The sequence below is a fragment of the Canis lupus genome, chromosome 11, assembly GCF_048164855.1.
Source record: "Canis lupus baileyi chromosome 11, mCanLup2.hap1, whole genome shotgun sequence".
NCBI classification, from domain to species: domain Eukaryota; kingdom Metazoa; phylum Chordata; class Mammalia; order Carnivora; family Canidae; genus Canis; species Canis lupus.
The window spans coordinates 65,712,494-65,724,773 of NC_132848.1; the positions used below are offsets into that span (position 1 = coordinate 65,712,494).

A 12,280-nucleotide genomic window follows, 5' to 3' on the forward strand; every position below is an offset into this window, starting at 1 on the left:
CTGTCCCCTTCCAAGTGGAGGATTGTCGATGACTAAGAGGTGATCTTTTCTAGGAGTAGTACACATGAGCTAGCGCCCCGCTGCAACAGTTACTATTTGAGGGAGTTATCAGACCCTGAGTGATAACAGGAAAGCAACCCTTTGGGTCACTGCTGTGCTAGAACCTGAGTCCAAGCAGATTAGAAAAGGGGTAATCATGTAACTTCTTTGCTTGAAATCCTTCATTTTGGCATTCGGTTTTAAACATTGTAAAGCTCAGTTTTATAGTGGCCTACAGAGCTCTATCTAATCCCGACCATATTGCTTTCCCCTGTTGTGTCTCCAGCCTCCTCCTCCACTATTTTTCTTCTTGATCGTTGTGCTCTGGCCACTCAGGCATTCATCTGCATTTTTTTTTTTAATACATCAGGCGTAGCTCTGCTTGATATCTACAGATATCCATGGATGTCCACAAGCCTCACTTTCTTTTCTCTTTCAGGTCTTCACCCAAATGTCATCTTCTCAGTGAGGCGGCCCTGATTATCCTCCTTAAAATTGCCGCACTCCCTATCTCAGTGTTCTCTTACCTTGCTGTATTTTTTCCCATACCACCTATCATCCCCAACATACTATACACCCTATTATATTTATTATCTTCCCACTCCCTCTCCATTAGAATACAAACTCTATAGGGATTTTTATCTCTTTTATTTATTGATGCAACTCCAGTGCCTAGAACAGGGCCTGGCACAGAATAAGTGCTTAATATTTGTTGAATGAATAGTTGAATTAATGAATAGCCTCTTCTTCATTTCTTCAGAGTTTTTCTGGCATCTACAGCAAGTATTTTGAAGAGTCCCTTGGTGTGTGATCACGGATGGTGGCCCTGATTAATAGTGATTAAGTGTCGATTTTTCCGAGTGACAATATTGTCAGTCCATTTCTGGTAGAGTCACTTTGCTGTGATGATACTTGAATTAACATGAATTGACTGTGATGATGCTTGAATTAACATGAAAGACAAGCCTTGATTTTTTTTTTTTTCTGTTTCAGCTTATATAGTCTTAGATTTTTTTGGTAAATTTTTTTCTTTTCATTTTGGAATTTTTAAAAAAGATTTTATTTATTCATTCATCAGAGACAGACAGAGAGAGAGAGAGAGAGAGAGAGGCAGAGACACAGGCAGAGGGAGAAGCAGGCTCCACTCAGGGAGCCTGATGTGGGACTCAATCCTGGGTCTCCAGGATCACGCCCTGGGCTGAAGGCGGTGCTAAACCGCTGGGCCATCCGGGCTGCCTATTTTGGAAAATTTTTGGATATAAACTAAAGTCCTGGGTACCTATCGTACAGTTCCAACAGTTAATACATAGCTAGCCTCACTTTGTCAATACTCTTTGCTCACTGCCCCTTCACTGAGATTATTATGAAGCGAAAGGCAATGATAGGAAGAGAACACATCATTTTATTTGTAAATTACCTGAAAAGTTTTAGATAAAGTTGAATATTATTAAAACCCTTAACATTGCAGCTCTTGATTTGTTTCAAAATATAGTTAAATTAAATCACTGCTAAAGCAAGTCACTCATATTCTGGAGTTTTACTATATTTGTATCTTTCCATCTAGGATCAGCTGGACCAGTTTTCTGACTTTGATTTGAATGTGACTTCTCTCTCAGCTATCTAGCTCAATGTACTGGACAAAAACCACAACTTCTTTTTAAGATGCCTGTTTTGGCCTTTTATATAAAATGATTAGATAATTTTAAAAGGGAAAGCTTGTTTGTTTTTAGGGAGATGGAATGATGGGTATTATGTAATTTTTTTTTCCAAAACTGGACTATATTATTGCTGTTAAAAGAAAAAAGCACTTTGTAATTAAGGGTTCCCTGCTTATCTGTGGAATATGAGATGACCAAATCAATGATGCATGACAAAGGTCAATTTTGTTGTACCAATGGCTGAAGAAGAGCTGGGTAAAATACTTTGTTCAGAGCAAATGAGCTGTGATTTTTATCTGAAAGCTTATTTTTTGAACCATAAATTCTGTCTTTGCTTGGGGTTACTTCAAGACATTCTCAAAGCGTGACCAAAGTCGGAATGTTTAATTTGCTGAAAGTTGTTACAGGCCCTGATAATCTGCAGGTATTTTTTAGTTTGGAGAGCAGGAGTGAAAGTAAGCAATTTGTGTGACCATCACAATTTGTGCATTATTAGAACAAAGTTTTAAATAAATTAAAATTCCTTAAGTAATATATCTCATATGCAAATTTAAATCTTATATTAGACTATTACATGTAGTCTTAATAATTTTCTTAGCTTATCAGTTGTGAGGGTATAATAAAAAATTAGCCATTTGCTGGTACTAAATTATAGTCCATGTTAAGGAACATGTTCTGCTTAGAAACATTTGAAAGTTTTAAGTGCTGACTAGGAAATTTTTAAATGTTATATTATTTTAAAAAGATTTTCTTGACAGACAAATCAGCATCTCTGCCAGTTTTTGCATCATTATTTTTGGCAGGATAATAAGCTGTAATGCCAGGATTCAGATATATGGTAGTTAGAATTATAGATGATCCAAAAATTCATTCTCAAACTGTGATATATCTCACACCCCTAGGAAGTAGGGTGTAGATTACAAATAACTAGGTGTATACATGATTTTAAAGCTACCCAAATAAAGATAAGTGGTTTCTAATAAGGGATAACTTTTGAACTATTGTAACTTTGATTATATATTTTAAGTTAACAGAACATTCAAAGCCTTAGCACTTTGTCAGGCTTTGGCAGTACATAATGGTAAATATGTAATAATGCTCCGCATTTCCTGAAGAGAAAGGCATAACTTTAAACAGTTTCTGGTGTATATATGTCCTTTGCTTATGAGAGAGCAGTTGAAGTCACAGGAAAGGGGTTAGTTGATGGAGTACAATTTCCAAGGAGGCGGTTGGTAAGGCCATCTTAAATGGTTATGTATAAGGATGCTGGGCCAAGTGCATGAGCAGGGGCTGAAATCTGGTGCTTTGCCTGCTAAATTTATGCCCGTGTGTAAGGATTATGTGCCTAGAGGAGGCACTTTTCTTTTACACAGTTTAGACATGACCTATCAGAGGCTCTGGTGGGTAGGGATGAGTTCCAGAGCTCATGAGAAGTGATTCCTATTCCATAATAGCAGTAGGGGAGTAGAAAGCAAAATCTAAATAGACACTCTTTCAAATATTTGTGCAATATATATTTTATTGAGGGTAGGAAGATACTGACTTTCTAGTAAAAAGAATTTACATACATCATTATGTTCATAATAAATTTACCAGATGCACAGAACATAGCTTAACATTTTTAACTTTATTTAAAAAAATGTTTTCCTATCACTTATGACTAGATAGCGTTATTTATATACACTCATTAAGGTTTGAGTGTCCCATAAGCCATACTTGATCTGACTTCTCCCTACCTTTCTGCCATTATTGCGTACAGTTTATTCCATTGCTGATTATATTTTAGACACAGAGAAGTCTTTTCTTCTTGTCTTCAAAGGTCAAGATCATTTTTGGGGGGGCTTGGTATTGCCTCTGCTTGGATGTTCTGTTTCTGCCCCTGCCCTACCTTTGTCTGGTGGGTTATTTTTATTCCTTTAGGTGTTTTGCACTCACTGTGGCTTTCCCTTACTTACAGTTTCTAGTAGCAGCTTCACCAGTCCAGTCTTCTCTCTAATATCATCTTTTTTTTTCCTAGTAGTATCTATTACTATATATTATCATCATTTATTTACTATATGTTTTTTCCAGAATGTAAGTCTTCAAGAGCAGAGACCCTTGTTTGTCTTGTTTTCCAGAGTAGTACCTGGCATATAATTTGTGCTCAATAATATTGTTGAATAAATTATTAAAGTGGGAAAGACTTGCTCAAAATATATTTTAAAGTTCTTTTTTTTTCCTGGTTTTTATGTTGGCAGCATGCTTCTCACTTTTCTATATTTTGGTTCTTTAGTCAGTTTTCTTATGCTGTTTTCTGAACCAGACAGCTTCCTGTGAGGCATACTAAAGTTTTCAAATTTAGGCTAAAAAATAAATTGCTTGTTCCTGGTAAATAGCACCATGCAATGCATGGTTTAATTTCAAATCTTCTGCACATTTTGACTGTAAGTTTCAAGTGCCTGTTAGTTATCTGGATCAGGATTGGTAGTGTAGCCTTTAGTATACTAAAAGTTTAAATAAATAGATACAATTTGCAAAAATTCTTGATGGAGATAATGTTAACATGAAGTATTTAAAAATCTTCTATCAGGGTGCCTGGGTGGCTTAGTCGGTTGGGCTTCTTCCTTTGGCTGAGGTCATGATTCCAGGGTCCTGGGATGGAGCCTCACATCAGGCTCTCTGCCCAGGGGAAGCCTGCTTCTCCCTCTCCATCTGATGCTCCCCCACTTGTGCTGTCTCTCTCTCTCTCAAATAAATAAAATCTTTAAAAAAGTCTTCTATCAAATGCTGTCACTTGAAGTAGCTATGAAATAGTTGATTTAAATGGTCCCGTTACCAGTTTATTCCAGTGGTGTTATAGTACTTCTTGTAGACTGGTACTCAGGCAGCTGCTTGTTCAGTCAACTCTGTAATCCAGCCTTGGGAAGTAGATAGGTATGGGAACGAGTCAGTTGAAGTGTGCTAGCAAGAATTTGAGGAGTTTCTGACTGATGTCCCTTATCAGTGAATTAAGAGGCAGAGTCATTTGCTCAGATTAAGGGAACAAATAGCAGGATGGAAGGGTTGAGAAAAGCAGTGTAGAATGGAAAGGACTTGACTAGGGAAGTGGAGAAAGGTTATTGGGTAGAGCTGAGGACCAGACTGAGTTAGGTAATGATATATTTCAGTGGTACCAATCTGTTCACTTACAAATGAATAGCTGGAATGCTAAATTGTTGGGTAACATGAAAGATAATTCTTTTTTTCAAGTTCTCTGGCATATGTTTGACCGTTGGGGGTTTTCAATGTATGTTAGTGTAGTTTATGAGATAACTACAAGGGGGAGGGTAAAGGGATCTGCATCATGGTAAGATTCTATATTTCATTTGAATTGTTAAAATAGTGCTTCTCTGTTGTTGTCAGGTGTTGCAGGAAGGGGGAACAGAATGTTGTTAACCAACAACATAACAATTTCAGTTATGCAGGATGTAGAGATTTGCTGTGCAACATTTTGCCTATAATTAACAGTACTATGTTATACACTTAGAAATCTGTTAAGGGCGTAGACTTCATGTTAAGTGTTCTTACTACAATAAAACTTATTTAAAAAGAGAAAAAAATCTGGGGCAGCCCCAGTGGCCCAGCGGTTTAGCGCCACCTTCAGCCCAGGGCGTGATCCTGGAGACCCAGGATCAAGTCCCGCGTTGGGCTCCCTGCATGCAGCCTGCTTCTTCTCCCTCTGCCTGTGTCTCTGCTTCTCTCTCCGTGTGTCTGTCATGAATAAATAAATAAAATCTTTTTTAAAAAGATAAAAAAAATCATAATTTTAAGAAGCCTGTGAAAAGTAAATTTATCATAATCTCTCCAGTAAGCACTAAAAAAAGGTATAATAAAAAAATACATTAAAATGAAATACTAAGAAAAATATTCAAATAATCCAGAAGAAGTTTAGAAAGAGAAAACACAGGAATGAAAACAGAAGGGCAAACAAAACAATAAAATGGTAGTTTTAAATTCAAACATCAGTATTTATATTAAATATAAGTCGTCTAAATACAACAATTGAAGGACAGCAATTGTCAGATTCAATAATGATTTTTAAAGACTCTGTTATATTGCGTTTACAAGAAACCCATTTTAAGTTTAATGCTGTACACAGAAGGAAAGGATGGATAAAAATGTACCATTCGAATGCTAGTAACATATTTGGAGTGGCTATATTAATATCAGGCAAAGTACACTTCAGAGCAAGGAAAAGTACAAGGGATATTACACAATGATAAAGAGCCAATAAGATTTACTGATTCTAAATATTAATGTACCTAACAACAGCTTTAAAAAATACATGATGCAGAAACTGGTAGAACTGAAAGGAGAAATGAGCAGATCCACTTGTAGGTAAGAATCTCAATGTTCCTTTCAATAAGTGATAAAATCGACAAAGACCAGAACAGCTATAACATCAACTAACTGGATCTAATTGAAATTAGAAAATGCAACACCCAAAAGAATAAAATACATATTCTTTTCAGGTGTTGTAGAATATATACAGAGTAGGATCAGCACATGTATTGTATAAAAGGCCAGATAGCAAATGTTTAGGCACTTGCGAACTGTATGGTTTCTGTCATAGCTATTCACATCGCCATTGTAGTGCAAAAACAGCCTTAGATAATTCATAAATAAATGAGTTTGGTTATATTCCAATAATACTTTATGGTCATTGAAACTTGAATTTCATGTAATTTTCATAGGTCATGAAATGTTCTTTTGATATTTTCATTGTTTTAAATGTAAAAATAATCCCTATGTCTTGGGCCATACAAAAGCTGTCAGAGACTGGATTTTGGTGTAGAAATAGGCCATAGCTTGCTCTCCCCTGACCAAGATAAACCATATCCTGGGTCATGAAGCCTTAAGAAATTTTTAAAAACTTAAATCATACTAAGTCTGTTCTCCAGTAATGGATTTAAATTATAAAACAATAGAAAAAAAGGTCTCTGGAAAGTACACAAATATTTGGAAATTAGACAGCATAGTTCTAAATAACCTGTGGATCAAAGTAGATGAAAGAAGTCTCAAGGGAAATTACTACATAGTTTGAATTGAGTTAAAATGAAAGTACAACATATAAATGCTTGTGGCATGCAGAAATACTTGTGGGAAATTTATAGCACAAAATAGAGGGAAATTTGGAGTACCAAATGCTTATTAGAAAAGAAGAAAGATCTAAATAATCTAAGCTTTTAGCTGTAGATTTTCTGTATATATTATTTTATGATTGATTTGATATTTCTTTTATTGTCCCCATTCTTAAGATATGGATCCCTCTTCTGACTTTCTTTTTTCTCTAATCCAATATGGCTCAATTCTCCTTAAGTTTTTTTTAAGATTTAAAAAAAATCTTTAATTTCTATACCCAATATGGAGCTCAAACCTACAACTCCGAGATTAAGAGTCACACACTCCAATGACTGAGCCAGCCATATACCCCTTAATGACTTCTGATCTATGGCCAGCTTATCTTCTCTGAGCTAGAGTTTGGTGGTTGGGTAACGCCTTGTATTTACTCCTGGTACTCTTATAGTTGGGAGGCCTAGGGAAATAAGGATAATCTAGCTGGGGTTTGTATAGCCTTTTCTAAAGGAAATAGTTCTATTTTTTCTTTGAAATGTTATTAAGTGTCTGAAACAGGGTTTATTTCTTCTAACAATGGGATATACTTTTCGTATGAAGGATACTCTCAGACTTCAGATGATTTCTTCCATTTTGTTGTGGTGTGTGTGTCTAGGTACCTTTTCTTCCACTGGGAAGAAACATTATACTCCATTTTACTTATATATTTCTACTTCAACATTTATAGTTTATAATAATTCTCTTTCCTTTTTGTTTTTGATTTTCCTAAATTCTGATTTAATGTTGTGGACCATTAACTCTGCTTATGTCTTAATTACTGGGCCTGGAGTTTCCTTATTTCCTTCCTGGAATATAGGCATTGTACTTGGAGTTTGTTTACTCTGAAGACCTTTTCAGTCCCTTTTTCCTGAGCTACCTACTCGCTTCCTCAATTTGCTTTTTTTTTTTTTTTTTTTCCAACAGGGCACTTCTTATGAGAAATCTCATGATTTTTGTGACATTTCATCCTTAAGAGCTTCTTTAAGGTGGAGGTGGGATGGAGATGATAGCCGTCCCACACATTTCTTTAGCTACCATTTTTTTGAAGATTTGTGGCAAATTGTCAGAGAGGAAAAAACTTTCCTCCACCCTCTTAGGTTCATTCTTGGGGACTGCAAATTAAACTACCAAAAGACATATTAGCAAGAAAAAAAAACATTTAATTATGTATGTTGCACAGGAGTTAAAGAACTGACTGAAGACTGGAATTTGGGACTTACATAGCATCTTACTGGGGTGTGAGAGGGGAGAGAAGAGCATTTTTAGAGAACAAATTACTTCTTAGATGGGCAAGGGGGAGAAGGGGCACATATGAAAAAAAACAAATGACTTTTTGGAAAGTAAGTGGGCCCTTAGGAGAAAAGCTGATATGTATATATACATATAAGGCTATAAATATAAATATATATACACACACATATATATATTTATTTATTTCTATGACAAAATCTGACCAGGTGTAGTGCTGACTTCTTTTTTTAGGAAAGAAGATTAGAGTTGCTCCCTGGGAGGGGCTTTATGACAATTGAATTCTTTTGGGAGCTCTGCTTTTGGCAGATAAGGGATTTTAGGAAGTCAACTGCCCTTAGGTTAAAATAATTTTTATGCCACAGTGGCTTTATTTTGAACCCCTTCATATCATTGTTTTTCATTTCTTGTTAGGTTTCTCTGCCCTTTAAAGTGTTTTTCAGTTGTTTTTGTGAGATTCTGACAAAGAGAGTTTCTGATAGTGTTTTTCTCTCCTTTCCCCCTGTTTTCAGAATCTGTAATATTTTGTAGTCATCAAAGTTGATAAAGATATTTCCATTTTAAAGAGTACAAAACAGAACAAGAAGCAATTTATTAAAGGATAAATGAAATGCTTACACATATAAAAATTGTTCAAAATAACAGCAGTGCAGTGAAACAATCTACCAAATGACAAAGAAAAATGAAAATTTATTGAGGATGCAGTTAAAAAAAAAAAAAGAAAATCACAATCAAACATGTTTCCTGAGAATTTGTGTTAAACTTTGTGGAAAGCAATGTGATATGTTTCACAATTCTTTTGTTGTTGTTATGTTTCACAATTCTTAAAAACATTTATTTTCTTTCACATAGCATTCCAACTCTAGGAATTTGATTTAAGGAAATCCAGAAATAAGTATATAAAAATAACATAAATATGCCAGTCTGTTAATATAAACCCTAAACTGGAAACTGATCTAAATGCTGATCAATAGATGAGTGTTAAGGTGTAACTGCGATATACTCAACTAAATAAAGAAGGACCCTAAATTATATATGTTATGTGATCCCAGTTTTATAATACACAGACATACCTCAGAGACGTTACAGGTTTGGTTCTAGGCCATTACAATAAAGTGAATCAAATGAATTTTTTGGTTTCCCAATGCATATAAAAGTTACATTTATACTATAGTGTAGTCTGTTAAGTGTACAACAGCATTATATCTAAAAAAATACACATACCTTAATTTAAAAATACTTTATTGTTAAGAAATGTTAACTATCCTCTGAGCTTTCATTGAGTTGTAATCTTTGGTAGTGGAGAGTCTTGCCTTGGTATTGACGGCTGCTGACTGGTCAGGGTGGTGGTTGTGAAGGTTCAGGTCGCTGTGGCAATTTTTAAAAATAAGACTACAATGCAGTTTGCCACAGCAGTAGACCCTTTTTTCATGAATTGATTTCTCTGTACTGTGGGATACTGTTTGATAGCATTTTACCAACAGTAGTAGAGCTTCTTTCAAAATTAGCGCCCATCCTTTTATAACCTGCCACTGCTTTACTAAGTTTATGTAATGTTCCAACTCCTTTGTTGTCATTTCAGTGGTCTTTATGGCATCTTCACCAGCAGTAGGTTCCAACTCAAGATTAACTGCTTTTTTCATCCATAAGAAACTTTACTCATCCATTTAAGTTTCACCATGAGATTCAGTGACCAGAATTTAGTCCCATCTTCAGGCCCATCTAGTTCTCTTGCTTTTTTCATCACATCTGCAGTTTCTTCCTCCACTGATGTCTTGAATTCCTCAAAGCCATCCATGAGGGTTGGAATTGACTTCTTCCAGACTCTTGCTCATGTTGATGTTTTGACCTCTTCCCATGAATCATGAATGTCCTTAATGGCATCTAGAATGGTGAATGCTTTCTAGAAGGTTTCAATTTGCTTTGCTCAGATCCATCAGAGGAATCAGTAGCTATGGCAGCTATGGCCCTATTAAATGTGTTTCTGCAGTAATAAGACTTGTTGAAATGATTTGTTGATCTGTGGTCTGCAGATTGGATATTGTGCTAACAGGCATGAAATATAATAAATCTGATTTTGCATCTCCATCAGCGCTCAGGTGCATTGGTAATGAGCAGTAATATTTTCAAAGGAATCTTTTTTCCTGAGCAGTTAAGTCTCAACAGTGGGCTTAAAATATTCAGTAAACCATGTTGTAAACAGATGGGGTATCATTCAGGCAAGCTTGGTTGTTCCATTTCTAGAGCACAGGCAGAGCAGATTTAGCACAATTCTAAAGGGCTCTAGGATTTTTGGAAGGATAAATGGGCATTGGCTTCAACATAAAGTCACAAGAGAATCAGCCTCTCTTTTGAAGCCAGGCATTGACTCTGTTTCTAGCTATGAAAAGTCCTAGATGGCACCATCTTCCGGGAGAAGCTTGTTTAGTCTACATTGACAATCTGTTTTTCGTGTAGCCACCTTCATTAATGATCTTAGCTACATATTCTGGATAACTTGCTGTAGCTTCTACATCAGCACTTGCAGCTTCACTTTGCACTTCCGTGTGTGGAGACAGCTTCTTTCCTTAAACACATGAGCCAATTTCTGCTAGCTTCAAACTTTTCTTATGTAGCTTCCTCACCTCTCTGAGCCTTCATAAAATTGAAGAGTTAGGACCTTGCTCTGGATTAGGTTTTGGCTTCTGGGAATGTTGTGGCTGATTTGATCTTCTATCCAGACCACTAAGGCTTTCTACACGTCAGCAATAAGGCTGCTTTTCTTTCTTACCAGTCATGTGATCACTGTTGTAGCACTTTTCATTTCCTTCAAGAACTTTTCCTTTGTATTCACAGCTTGGCTAACTGTTGGGCACAAGAGGCCCAGCTTTTGACCTGTCTCAGCTTTGGACATGCCATCTTCACTAAGCTTCAGTTCTAGCTTCTGATTTATGGTGGGAGACCTTGATTCCTTGTTTTACTTGAGGTCATTGTAGGATTACTGTTTGACTTAATTTTAATATTGTTTGTTCCAGGTGATAGGGAAATCTAAGGAGAAGGAGAAAGGCAAAGGAATGGCCAGTTGGAGCAGTCAGAACTCATAGAACATTTATTAAGTGTGTCATCTTGTGTGGGTTCAGTTTGTGATGCCCCAAGACAATTACAATGGCAATATCAAAGATCACCGATGATAGATCATCATAACAAATATAGTAATAGTGACAAAATTTGAAAAATTGCAAGAGCACCTGGGTGGCTCAGTTGGTTAAGCCTTCGGCTCAGATCATGAGCCCCATATCGGGCTCTCTGCTCGGTTGGGAGCCTGCTTTCCCTCTCCTGCTTCTCCTGCTTGTGCTCTGTCAAAGAAATAAATAAAATATTTTAAAAATATATTGCAGAAATTATCAAAATGTGACACAGAGACATGAATCAAGTAACCACTACTGTTGGAAAAATGACTTACTCGATGCAGGGTTGCTACAAACCTTCAGTTTGTAAAAAAAATTCAATTTCTGTGAAATCCAGTAAAGCAAAGTACAATAAAATGAGGAATGCCTCTATTCACAGAAAAGGAGAACAAAAAGAAATTTCAAATTTTAGCCTTTAAAAATGTTATGCGTTGGGGCACCTGGGTGGCTCAGTGGTTGAGCATCTGCCTTTGGCTCAGGTTGTTATCCCTGGGTCCTGGGCTCGAGTCCCTGCAGGGAGCCTGCTTCTCTCTCTGCCTATGTCTCTGCCTCTCTCTCTCTCTGTGTTTCTCATGAATAAATAAAATCTTTTAAAAATAAATAAAAATTTTATGTATTTTAAAAAGCATTCTATAATGTATAGTTTAAATTCAGAGAAAAAATAAATACAGTTAAGAGATACCTAGTCTGGGGGCGCTCGGCAGGCTCCATTGGCGGAGTGTATAACTCTTGCTCTCAGGGTGGTGAGTTCAAGCCCTATATTGGGTGTGGAGTTTGCCTAAAAATAAGCGAATAAAAGAGTTACTTAATATGGATAATATATAAATAAGTGTACAGAAACACTTGAATGTGCGTTTAAGAAATATTAAAAGGATAAAAATAAGAGTTGAAAGTAGTAAGATAGCAAAAATATTAAGACAGGAATATAAATTAAGAATATCCAATTTAGAAAAACCAGAAAATAAAGGATTAAATAACAAGATGATAAAATATGTTCAAAGAATGAAATAGTCTAAGATTAAGACAGTAAAAAAA

At 35.9% G+C, this 12,280-nt stretch overlaps 1 long non-coding RNA gene across 1 annotated transcript; it reads right to left on the minus strand.

Moving 5' to 3' along the window:
• Positions 1 to 9,086: 9,086 nt before the first annotated feature.
• LOC140642317 (uncharacterized) lies at positions 9,087 to 12,076 on the minus strand. The gene is made up of 3 exons (XR_012038795.1): positions 11,928 to 12,076; positions 11,306 to 11,413; positions 9,087 to 11,105 (listed from the first exon to the last, which is right to left on the minus strand). It is a non-coding gene; the product is annotated as an uncharacterized lncRNA (long non-coding RNA).
• Positions 12,077 to 12,280: the final 204 nt, after the last annotated feature.